Source organism: Pungitius pungitius, chromosome 12 (genome assembly GCF_949316345.1).
Source record: "Pungitius pungitius chromosome 12, fPunPun2.1, whole genome shotgun sequence".
Taxonomy (NCBI): domain Eukaryota; kingdom Metazoa; phylum Chordata; class Actinopteri; order Perciformes; family Gasterosteidae; genus Pungitius; species Pungitius pungitius.
In genome coordinates this window covers 8276734-8289844 of record NC_084911.1, presented here as the reverse complement: position 1 = coordinate 8289844, position 13111 = coordinate 8276734, and the positions used below count along the sequence as shown (strand labels likewise).

General features: G+C 42.8%; 1 long non-coding RNA gene and 1 pseudogene across 2 annotated transcripts; both read left to right on the top strand.

The window, feature by feature from the left end:
* Positions 1 to 287: 287 nt before the first annotated feature.
* LOC134132972 (uncharacterized) lies at positions 288 to 12138 on the top strand. Of its 2 annotated transcripts, XR_009957130.1 has the most exons (4): positions 288 to 397; positions 1232 to 1303; positions 1402 to 1600; positions 10954 to 12138. It is a non-coding gene; the product is annotated as an uncharacterized LOC134132972 (long non-coding RNA). The 2 variants fall into 2 exon arrangements; XR_009957129.1 differs by lacking the exon at positions 10954 to 12138 and having other exon boundaries at positions 1402 to 2837.
* Positions 8858 to 10957, top strand: LOC134132963 (uncharacterized; annotated as a pseudogene).
* Positions 12139 to 13111: the final 973 nt, after the last annotated feature.

The following is a 13111-nucleotide window of genomic DNA, read 5'->3' as shown; positions in this document are numbered from 1 at the left end:
GGTGCAGCCGTTCGCCAGCGTGTCGCGAGTTTGACACATCTAACCTAGAAAAATAACACGGACAGTTCAATATATTTACATCTGAATTTAAATACACGTATTCTGCCACATACGGGTGGAGATGCAAACACGTTTTGGGATTTTACTAGATGTTACGGGGAACTGTTACGTTAAAGAACTCAATTACCCAGCAGTCTTTGTTGACGGACATGCGCAGAGTAGAGGGCGGCTCGTAGTGTCGCGTGAGTTAATGCTGTTATCGCGAGAGGTCGCCATTGAAGCCCCGGCGTTGAACAGCTGCAGCTCGTATCAAGTCCGTATTTTATATTTTAAACTGCTAGCTACACACCTATGCTTAAATCCAAACGGACTAAACCAAGTGGAAACGCTTTGGTAGGTGAGTGATGACTTTTTCCTTGTGCGTTCTTCAGTCTTACCCACTTAAATAGCGGGGATACTGTAAACATGCTAACACTAATTCGGTGCTATTAGCTGCTTAAGGGACGTCCCGTCACAAACATCTCTTTTTTTCCGCGTCTCCGGCTGATCTAACGAACAAAGTGGTTCAGATTACTCTATTTGCTGAGGTTATTGACTTAAATAACTACACTTTAGAGCAGATTTGTCACACTAATTTGAGTTTACTGCCGGCTGTGGCTGCTGTGCACTATTTAGCACAGCCCAGGGCAGCCTATGCTATGCTTGAAGAACATCAACTAGCATACGTATTTTGTTCCTGTAAAGCTAACTACGGTAGCTTCACGGGAATAAAAGACCCCTCTTCACGCTATTAGCGCCACTTTGTTTACGTTTCCGTGTGCCCTAAATAACTTGGCCCGATTGAATCACTTTATTTACACACTACTACTCGCAGCAGCTAACTAACTACTTTGTTGTTTAAAAGCGTCAGCTAAATGACACGTAATGTAATGTGCGTCTTCAATGCTTTTCAATGTTATATATTTATTTCCTTCACAATGAGCATGAATCTAACATTAAATGATATGATTAATATGCCCCTCATTCCAATGAAATAATATACACACGTCAAGCTCATTATGGAGTTGAAACAACAAATTACTAAACTGTAAACAGTTAATATAAGAGAAAAAAATATTGTTATCAAGATAAATGTTTTACAAAATGTGTGATTAACTAGTTAATTGTCTATAATCTGTTGACAGCCCTAATCGTATTCTGATAATACATGTTGGTGCTCAAATACTTTCAGATGCCACGTGCAAAGTCATGCCACCATCAATGGGAATGGCACATTGGACACGTGGCTTTCAACTCCAGCGAGGTGGGAAAGCATTTCTTTATGTATATTTTGTTCTGTCTGCATAATTGTAAAACACAGACACCCAACTAATTCTCTCCTTCCCCGACTCGGACACTCAGGTGGCGGCACGGATCTCTGCATGTCTGACTGACATCTCCCAGTGGATGTCCGCCCATCACCTGAAGATCAACCCCGACAAGACTGAACTACTTCTCTTCCCTGGAAAAAACTCGCCCACTCAGGACCTGACTGTTAACTTTGGCGAACACCGTTAACATCAGGAGAATACGACCCCTTCTCACTCAGAAGGCGGCGCAGGTACAGATTCAGGCTCTTGTCATCTCTCGCCTCGACTACTGTAACTCTCTGCTGGCGGGTCTCCCTGCTACCGCCATACGACCACTGCAGCTCATCCAGAATGCAGCAGCTCGACTGGTCTTCAACCTTCTGAAATACTCCCACACCACACCGCTTCTCCGTTCTCTTCATTGGTTACTAGTGGCTCCCCGCATCCAGTTCAAAGCATTGGTACTGACGTACCACGCTGTGAATGGATCGGGACCAGTCTACATCCGGGACATGGTTAAACCCTACATCCCAACCCACACACTCCGATCTGCATCTGCCACGCTGCTTGTTCCTCCCTCACTGAGAGAAAAGCACTCGACGAGATCGCGACTCTTTGCTGTCCTGGCTCCCAGATGGTGGAACGAGCTCTCTGATGACATCAGGACTGCAGAGAGCCTCTCCATCTTCCGTCGAAAACTCAAGACACACCTTTTTAGACTCTACCTTGACTAAAACACTAGCAAACCGTAGCACTAACAAATGGTAGCACTTAAATTGTACTTATAATGCCACTTATCTTTAACATGTTTTGGGCGGTGATTTATTCAGTCATGTTTAGTCATATTTTGTTTTTTTTACTTGTCAATATGGTTTGGTACATGCCGAGTTAATCAATACACATTCTAAAGTGCAACGTCCATATGTGAATAAGAGTTGTATACGTTTATCATAGTCAACATGGTGTGGAAATATCCCTTATGTAGTTGGTCAATAGGAACTATAGTAGGCAGAAATAACAGCTAAGGTAATTACAGGTGGATATTTCTGGGAATTAACCTTGATTGAGACTGCATCTATGATATCTAAGATATACAGGACAAGAAAAATGCACTGGATGTGTATATGTGTTGAATCAATTATACAGACGCAAACTGGAGAACGAGACAAGTGTTGCTGTGATACTTATTGTGGTCATCGTGCCCGAGACCCGTAACAATTACTCCGCAGGTCTTTTGCAGCGGGGCAACAGCCCGGCGTCGGTGGATTCCGTTCGCGAGGCCGCAGATTCAGGTTTGAATGGAAGCCCCGAGAGTGATTTGTTTAGTCTCTTTAGTCTTTTTTGACCCGCGAGCCCGGCCGACCGCCGCCCCACCCCGACGTGCGAGAATAGGCGAAGGCCCGTTCATCGCTGCTTGCAGCTTTAATTAGGGCCTGAGCCGACTGCAAGTCGGGCGAAAGCCCTATTGAAATTGCAAGAATTTTTCTTTTTCTTTTTCTTATTATTTCGCCACTTCGAACGCACTTTTGGGGACTTCATCATGTTCAAAAACTCTTGAATTTTTGCACGCGCATCAGAAGTGCGCAAAATTGACGTATGATTCGGGTCCCGCAATTAGAGGAGAGAAAAAAGAACTCTCTAGCGCCCCCCAAAGTGGCCGCAATGTTAATTTTTTTTTTTACTTTTACCGATCGACTTGGAACCTTTTCACACAGGTTCTCTTGGATGTGCTGTACACAAAAAAAATTATGGTATGCAAATGCGCCTACCGTTTTATGGCCGCCATTTTGAATTTTGTGAAAAACACGTTTTTGCGAACTCCTCCCAGACGCTTGGTCCGATTCTTACGAAATCTTCGGCAGAATGATCGTTGGCTCGATGCGATCAAAAGTTATTGAAAGAATGTTGATATCTCATTTTTCAATAAAGTTATGGACCAATGAAGTTTGTAGGTTTGTGTCCTGAAAGTTCAAAGGCCTATAACTTTTTTTTTTCCAACCCCCATTTTCACCAAATTTTGAGGACATGTTCACAATGAGTCCTAGAACATCCCCAAATTTTCCCAGAATATTTGAACATTAGGGGGCGCTGTGGTGATTCTGTGTATTTTTGGCCATTTCCTTCAATTTTTGCATTTACAAACGAACGAACTCCTCCGAGAGTTTAAATCCGATCCATTTCAAAATTTGGCAACTGGTTCCTGACAGCCTTGGGGTCAAAAGTTATTAAAATCAAGAGTTTTCATAAAACCACCTGGGCGTGAGCTTGCGTGCAGTTTGGACAATTTTGGACGATTTTTTTCCAAAATGTAAAATGGTATAACTCCAAGGAACATTGATATTTCTGGCTATAAATGTATATTCATGATGCTTGTGTAGGCCTTTAAGTAATGCCATGCAGTGATTTTCGAAAAAGTATAGCGCCACCTATTGGCTTAGGTCAATGCAAAGTTTGTACATTTACATGTCCATTTCCCAGCCCTTTAATCTGATCAACTTCAAATCTGGGAATATAAGACGTAAGACTGTGACGATGGCTCACAGTGAGAATTGGGAGTTTTGGACCAACTTTGTGGCTGTGACGTCGCCATATTCGCATGAAAGTTCAAGCACATCTTCTGAGCCTCGGCACACTCCAAAACTCTTGAAAACCTCTGTGAGTATCCTACGTGATGACCTTTACAGACCTGATGTGCAGTTTTGGATCAAAAGTGAAAAATTGCCTCCATTGCGCCCCCTGGAAGATTTTGACGAAGCCCCGCCCGCACCCTGTTTGACCGACAAGTCCGCTGATTTTTTACCAAATGTATTAAAGGGAGACTTAAAAAAGTCTCTGAGGAATTTTCTCTAAAACAAACAGGAAGGCAGTTATAATTTTTTTAGTGTGAATATTTCCTGTATTTTTGGCGGAGAGTGACCGATCCTATTTCAGTGAGTTTTCGAATTCTCAAACCCATCAGAAGGTTTAGCTCTCCTGGTAAGAAACCGCCCCCCCGATCCTATGGTCGTGAGATCGTGTCCCGGCGAAATCAATTTTTTTTTTTTCCTCCTCTTTTTAAACGCGTGTCTTCTGATCTAACGAACAAAATGATTCAGTTTACTCTCCTTGCTGAGGTTATGGACTTTGTACACTTAAGAGCAGGTATGTCAAACTCGTTTCAGTTTAAGGCCAGAAACTGCTCCGTGGCCGCGCATACAGCTGACAGAAGAAGGTAAGGCTGATGCAGGACAGCTGGCTCACGGCGCAGCCGTTTGGCAGCGTGTCGCGGGTTTGACATATCTAACCTAGACAAATAACACGGACAGTTCAATATATTTACATCTGGATTTAAATACACGTATTCTGCAACATACGGGTGGAGATGCAAACACGTTTGGTGATGTAAATAGATGTTACGGGGAAATTTTAAGTTAAAGAACTTCATCACCCAGAATTCCCTATTCTTGGTTGACGGACATGCGCAGACTACGTGCGCACAGCCGCGCACGTAGTCTGCGCATGTTCCGGTTTTGTGTTGAACAGGCAAAGTATCACCGCTCCGTATTTTAAACTGCTAACTACACACCTATACTTCAGGAACTATTACTACTATGTGGATGTAAGCAAAGTGTTCTCATTCCCTCTTGGATGTGTGCAGCCAGTGAGGTACGTTTTGTTTAAGGGCTTGTTATATCTGCTCGACGGCACGGACAGCTAACTGGGATAGCGAGTGGAGCTAGCGGCTGCCGGATGGAGCAGCCAGTCAGCCAGCTTGCTAACTACACACCGGTGCTTACGTCCACATGTACTCAACGAAGTGGAAACGCCTTTGACGGTGAGTGATTACGTTTTCCTTGTGCGTTCTCCAGTCTCACCCAGCATACGTCTTTTAGCTAAGCTAACTACGGTAGCTTTACAGCGTCAAAAGACACCTCTTCACGCTATTAACGCCACTTTGTTTACGTTTCCGTGTGCCCTAAATAACTTGGCCCGATTGAATCACTTTATTTACACACTGAGTAGAACCGTGCTCGCAGCAGCTAACTAACTACTTTGTTGTTTAAAAGCGTCAGCTAAATGACACGTAATGTAATGTGCGTCTTCAATGCTTTTCAATATGTTATATATTCATTTCCTTCACAATGAGCATGAATCTAACATTAAATGATATGATTCATATGCCCCTCATTCCAATGAAATAATATACACACGTCAAGCTCATTATGGAGTTGAAACAACAAATTACTAAACTGTAAACAGTTAATATAAGAGAAAAAAATATTGTAATCAAGATAAATGTTTTTCAAAATGTGTGATTAACTAGTTAATTGTCTATAATCTGTTGACAGCCCTAATCGTATTCTGATAATACACCAAATACTACTGTAACTCTCTGCTGGCAGGTCTCCCTGCTGCCGCCATTCGACCACTGCAGCTCATCCAGAATGCAGCAGCTCGACTGGTCTTCAACCTTCCAAAATACTCCCACACCACTTCTCCGCTCTCTTCTTTGGATACGAGTGGCTGCCCGCATGCAGTTCAAAGCATTGGTACTGACGGACCACGCTGTGAATGGATCGGGAGCAGTCTACATCCGGGACATGGTGAAACCCTGCATCCCAACCCACGCACTCCGATCTGCATCTGGCAAGCTGCTTGTTCCTCCCTCACTGAGAGAAAAGCACTCGACGAGATGGCGACTCTTTGCTGTCCTGCTCCCAGATGGTGGAATGAGCTCTCTGATGACATCAGGACCGCAGAGAGCCTCTACATCTTCCGTCGAAAACTCAAGACACACCTTTTTAGACTCTACCTTGACTAAAACACTAGCAAACCGTAGCACTAACAAATGGTAGCACTTAAATTGTACTTATAATGCCACTTATCTTTAACATGTTTTGGGCGGTGATTTATTCAGTCATGTTTAGTCATATTTTGTTTTTTTTACTTGTCAATATGGTTTGGTACATGCCGAGTTAATCAATACACATTCTAAAGTGCAACGTCCATATGTGAATAAGAGTTGTATACGTTTATCATAGTCAACATGGTGTGGAAATATCCCTTATGTAGTTGGTCAATAGGAACTATAGTAGGCAGAAATAACAGCTAAGGTAATTACAGGTGGATATTTCTGGGAATTAACCTTGATTGAGACTGCATCTATGATATCTAAGATATACAGGACAAGAAAAATGCACTGGATGTGTATATGTGTTGAATCAATTATACAGACGCAAACTGGAGAACGAGACAAGTGTTGCTGTGATACTTATTGTGGTCATCGTGCCCGAGACCCGTAACAATTACTCCGCAGGTCTTTTGCAGCGGGGCAACAGCCCGGCGTCGGTGGATTCCGTTCGCGAGGCCGCAGATTCAGGTTTGAATGGAAGCCCCGAGAGTGATTTGTTTAGTCTCTTTAGTCTTTTTTGACCCGCGAGCCCGGCCGACCGCCGCCCCACCCCGACGTGCGAGAATAGGCGAAGGCCCGTTCATCGCTGCTTGCAGCTTTAATTATTATTATTTCGCCACTTCGAACGCACTTTCGGGGACTTCATCATGTTCAAAAACTCTTGAATTTTTGCACGCGCATCAGAAGTGCGCAAAATTGACGTATGATTCGGGTCCCGCAATTAGAGGAGAAGAAAAAGAACTCTCTAGCGCCCCCCAAAGTGGCCGCAATGTTAATTTTTTTTTTTACTTTCACCGATCGACTTGGAACCTTTTCACACAGGTTCTCTTGGATGTGCTGTACACAAAAAAAATTATGGTATGCAAATGCGCCTACCGTTTTATGGCCGCCATTTTGAATTTTGTGAAAAACACGTTTTTGCGAACTCCTCCCAGACGCTTGGTCCGATTCTTACGAAATCTTCGGCAAAATGATCGTTGGCTCGATGCGATCAAAAGTTATTGAAAGAATGTTGATATCTCATTTTTCAATAAAGTTATGGACCAATGAAGTTTGTAGGTTTGTGTCCTGAAAGTTCAAAGGCCTATAACTTTTTTTTTTTCTAACCGTCATTTTCACCAAATTTTGAGGACATGTTCACAATGAGTCCTAGAACATCCCCAAATTTTCCCAGAATATTTGAACATTAGGGGGCGCTGTGGTGATTCTGTGTATTTTTGGCCATTTCCTTCAATTTTTGCATTTACAAACGAACGAACTCCTCCGAGAGTTTAAATCCGATCCATTTCAAAATCTGGCAACTGGTTCCTGACACCCTTGGGGTCAAAAGTTATTAAAATCAAGAGTTTTCATAAAACTACCTGGGCGTGAGCTTGCGTGCAGTTTGGACAATTTTGGAAGATTTTTTTCCAAAATGTAAAATGGTATAACTCCAAGGAACATTGATATTTCTGGCTATAAATGTATATTCATGATGCTTGTGTAGGCCTTTAAGTAATGCCATGCAGTGATTTTCGAAAAAGTATAGCGCCACCTATTGGCTTAGGTCAATGCAAAGTTTGTACATTTACATGTCCATTTCCTAGCCCTTTAATCTGATCAACTTCAAATCTGGGAATATAAGACGTAAGACTGTGACGATGGCTCACAGTGAGAATTGGGAGTTTTGGACCAACTTTGTTGCTGTGGCGACGACATATTCGCATGAAAGTTCAAGCACATCTTCTGAGCCTCGGCACACTCCAAAACTCTTGAAAACCTCTGTGAGTATCCTACGTGATGACCTTTACAGACCTGATGTGCAGTTTTGGATCAAAAGTGAAAAATTGCCTCCATTGCGCCCCCTGGAAGATTTTGACGAAGCCCCGCCCGCACCCTGTTTGACCGACAAGTCCGCTGATTTTTTACCAAATGTATTAAAGGGAGACTTAAAAAAGTCTCTGAGGAATTTTCTCTAAAACAAACAGGAAGGCAGTTATAATTTTTTTAGTGTGAATATTACCTCAATTTTTGGCGGAGAGTGACCAATCCTATTTCAGTGACTTTTCGAATTCTCACATCCATCTGGAAGAATAGCTCAGTGAGTAAGGTGTTGGCCCCCCGATGCAATGGTCGTGAGATCGACTCCCGACGAAATCATACTTTTTTTTTTTTTCTTCTTTTTTTAAACGTGTGTCCGGCTGATCTAACGGACAAAATGAATTAGTTTACTCTCCTTGCTGAGGTTATTAAATAACTGTACACGTTAGAGCAGCTGTGTCACACTCGTTTCAGCCACATACGGCTGCTGGGCACAGCTGCCGTATGTGTGGAGCTGGCGTTGCAGCCCGGTACGGTCTGGACGGTGCAGCCGTTCGCCAGCGTGTCGCGAGTTTGACACATCTAACCTAGAAAAATAACACGGACAGTTCAATATATTTACATCTGAATTTAAATACACGTATTCTGCCACATACGGGTGGAGATGCAAACACGTTTTGGGATTTTACTAGATGTTACGGGGAACTGTTACGTTAAAGAACTCAATTACCCAGCAGTCTTTGTTGACGGACATGCGCAGAGTAGAGGGCGGCTCGTAGTGTCGCGTGAGTTAATGCTGTTATCGCGAGAGGTCGCCATTGAAGCCCCGGCGTTGAACAGCTGCAGCTCGTATCAAGTCCGTATTTTATATTTTAAACTGCTAGCTACACACCTATGCTTAAATCCAAACGGACTAAACCAAGTGGAAACGCTTTGGTAGGTGAGTGATGACTTTTTCCTTGTGCGTTCTTCAGTCTTACCCACTTAAATAGCGGGGATACTGTAAACATGCTAACACTAATTCGGTGCTATTAGCTGCTTAAGGGACGTCCCGTCACAAACATCTCTTTTTTTCCGCGTCTCCGGCTGATCTAACGAACAAAGTGGTTCAGATTACTCTATTTGCTGAGGTTATTGACTTAAATAACTACACTTTAGAGCAGATTTGTCACACTAATTTGAGTTTACTGCCGGCTGTGGCTGCTGTGCACTATTTAGCACAGCCCAGGGCAGCCTATGCTATGCTTGAAGAACATCAACTAGCATACGTATTTTGTTCCTGTAAAGCTAACCACGGTAGCTTCACGGGAATAAAAGACCCCTCTTCACGCTATTAGCGCCACTTTGTTTACGTTTCCGTGTGCCCTAAATAACTTGGCCCGATTGAATCACTTTATTTACACACTACTACTCGCAGCAGCTAACTAACTACTTTGTTGTTTAAAAGCGTCAGCTAAATGACACGTAATGTAATGTGCGTCTTCAATGCTTTTCAATATGTTATATATTCATTTCCTTCACAATGAGCATGAATCTAACATTAAATGATATGATTAATATGCCCCTCATTCCAATGAAATAATATACACACGTCAAGCTCATTATGGAGTTGAAACAACAAATTACTAAACTGTAAACAGTTAATATAAGAGAAAAAAATATTGTTATCAAGATAAATGTTTTACAAAATGTGTGATTAACTAGTTAATTGTCTATAATCTGTTGACAGCCCTAATCGTATTCTGATAATACATGTTGGTGCTCAAATACTTTCAGATGCCACGTGCAAAGTCATGCCACCATCAATGGGAATGGCACATGGGACACGTGGCTTTCAACTCCAGCGAGGTGGGAAAGCATTTCTTTATGTATATTTTGTTCTGTCTGCATAATTGTAAAACACAGACACCCAACTAATTCTCTCCTTCCCCGACTCGGACACTCAGGTGGCGGCACGGATCTCTGCATGTCTGACTGACATCTCCCAGTGGATGTCCGCCCATCACCTGAAGATCAACCCCGACAAGACTGAACTACTTCTCTTCCCTGGAAAAAACTCGCCCACTCAGGACCTGACTGTTAACTTTGGCGAACACCGTTAACATCAGGAGAATACGACCCCTTCTCACTCAGATGGCGGCGCAGGTACAGATTCAGGCTCTTGTCATCTCTCGCCTCGACTACTGTAACTCTCTGCTGGCGGGTCTCCCTGCTACCGCCATACGACCACTGCAGCTCATCCAGAATGCAGCAGCTCGACTGGTCTTCAACCTTCTGAAATACTCCCACACCACACCGCTTCTCCGTTCTCTTCATTGGTTACCAGTGGCTCCCCGCATCCAGTTCAAAGCATTGGTACTGACGTACCACGCTGTGAATGGATCGGGACCAGTCTACATCCGGGACATGGTTAAACCCTACATCCCAACCCACACACTCCATTCTGCATCTGCCACGCTGCTTGTTCCTCCCTCACTGAGAGAAAAGCACTCGACGAGATCGCGACTCTTTGCTGTCCTGGCTCCCAGATGGTGGAACGAGCTCTCTGATGACATCAGGACTGCAGAGAGCCTCTCCATCTTCCGTCGAAAACTCAAGACACACCTTTTTAGACTCTACCTTGACTAAAACACTAGCAAACCGTAGCACTAACAAATGGTAGCACTTAAATTGTACTTATAATGCCACTTATCTTTAACATGTTTTGAAACTGCTTAGTTAATGAAAAATGTACTTTCTTGTTACTTGTTCTTCTGAGTTTGTATCTCTATGTGGAAATGCACTTATTGTACGTCGCTTTGGATAAAAGCGTCAGCTAAATGACATGTAATGTAAAAGCCTTCTTCCTGTGTTCTTACAACAGCATTCCATTACATATCGATGTAAAAATTTGGCCTTCTTTTTTTCTTCCAGCACACGGCACAGGTTGGCGTCACAATCATGGCAAAGTTGACTGGACCACAGCGGAAAATTATCCTTCCAGAGAAGAAGTTATTTACTTCTACAATGAATGGAAAAGTTACAACTTCCAGATGACAGCTCGCCGCTCATCCTTCTGGGCAACTTGAACATCCGACAGAACTTATGTGACCTACTGCGTTTTATTTTCTCCTTTAGCTGTCATTTAAGTATTAAAATTCGCTGTATTTTTGCAAGAGAGGCACCAATCCTATTTGAGTGACGTTTCGATTGTGAAATTGTATTGGACCATATAGGTCATCTGCAGAGCGTTGGCCCCTGGCGCAGTAAACCAGGGTTTGATTCTTGGCATGCACAAGACTCCTCATGTGACTTAAAATGAATCCAGAATGCAATATTTGTTCAGTATGCAAGGGCAGTGATTTATTTAGTCATGTTTGGTCATGTTTTGGTTTTTTTACATGACAATATGGTTTGGTACATGCTGAGTTAATGAATATACATTCTAAAGTGCAATGTCCATATGTGAATAAGAGTTGTATACGTTTATCATAGTCAACATGGTGTGGAAATATCCCTTATGTAGTTGGTCAATGGGAACTATAGTAGGCCGTAATAACAGCTAAGGTAATTACAGGTGGATATTTCTGGGAATTAACCTTAAATGAGACTGCATTTATGATATCTAAGATATACAGGACAAGAAAAATGCACTGGATGTGTATATGTGTTGAATCAATTATACAGACGCAAACTGGAGAACGAGACAAGTGTTGCTGTGATACTTATTGTGGTCATCGTGCCCGAGACCCGTAACAATTACTCCGCAGGTCTTTTGCAGCGGGGCAACAGCCCGGCGTCGGTGGATTCCGTTCGCGAGGCCGCAGATTCAGGTTTGAATGGCAGCCCCGAGAGTGATTTGTTTAGTCTCTTTAGTCTTTTTTGACCCGCGAGCCCGGCCGACCGCCGCCCCACCCCAACGTGCGAGAATAGGCGAAGGCCCGTTCATCGCTGCTTGCAGCTTTAATATTATTATTATTTCGCCACTTCGAACGCACTTTCGGGGACTTCATCATGTTCAAAAACTCTTGAATTTTTGCACGCGCATCAGAAGTGCGCAAAATTGACGTATGATTCGGGTCCCGCAATTAGAGGAGAAGAAAAAGAACTCTCTAGCGCCCCCCAAAGTGGCCGCAATGTTAATTATTTTTTTTACTTTCACCGATCGACTTGGAACCTTTTCACACAGGTGCTCTTGGATGTGCTGTACACAAAAAAAATTATGGTATGCAAATGCGCCTACCGTTTTATGGCCGCCATTTTGAATTTTGTGAAAAACACGTTTTTGCGAACTCCTCCCAGACGCTTGGTCCGATTCTTACGAAATCTTCGGCAAAATGATCGTTGGCTCGATGCGATCAAAAGTTATTGAAAGAATGTTGATATCTCATTTTTCAATAAAGTTATGGACCAATGAAGTTTGTAGGTTTGTGTCCTGAAAGTTCAAAGGCCTATAACTTTTTTTTTTTCTAACCGTCATTTTCACCAAATTTTGAGGACATGTTCACAATGAGTCCTAGAACATCCCCAAATTTTCCCAGAATATTTGAACATTAGGGGGCGCTGTGGTGATTCTGTGTATTTTTGGCCATTTCCTTCAATTTTTGCATTTACAAACGAACGAACTCCTCCGAGAGTTTAAATCCGATCCATTTCAAAATTTGGCAACTGGTTCCTGACAGCCTTGGGGTCAAAAGTTATTAAAATCAAGAGTTTTCATAAAACCACCTGGGCGTGAGCTTGCGTGCAGTTTGGACAATTTTGGACGATTTTTTTCCAAAATGTAAAATGGTATAACTCCAAGGAACATTGATATTTCTGGCTATAAATGTATATTCATGATGCTTGTGTAGGCCTTTAAGTAATGCCATGCAGTGATTTTCGAAAAAGTATAGCGCCACCTATTGGCTTAGGTCAATGCAAAGTTTGTACATTTACATGTCCATTTCCCAGCCCTTTAATCTGATCAACTTCAAATCTGGGAATATAAGACGTAAGACTGTGACGATGGCTCACAGTGAGAATTGGGAGTTTTGGACCAACTTTGTGGCTGTGACGTCGCCATATTCGCATGAAAGTTCAAGCACATCTT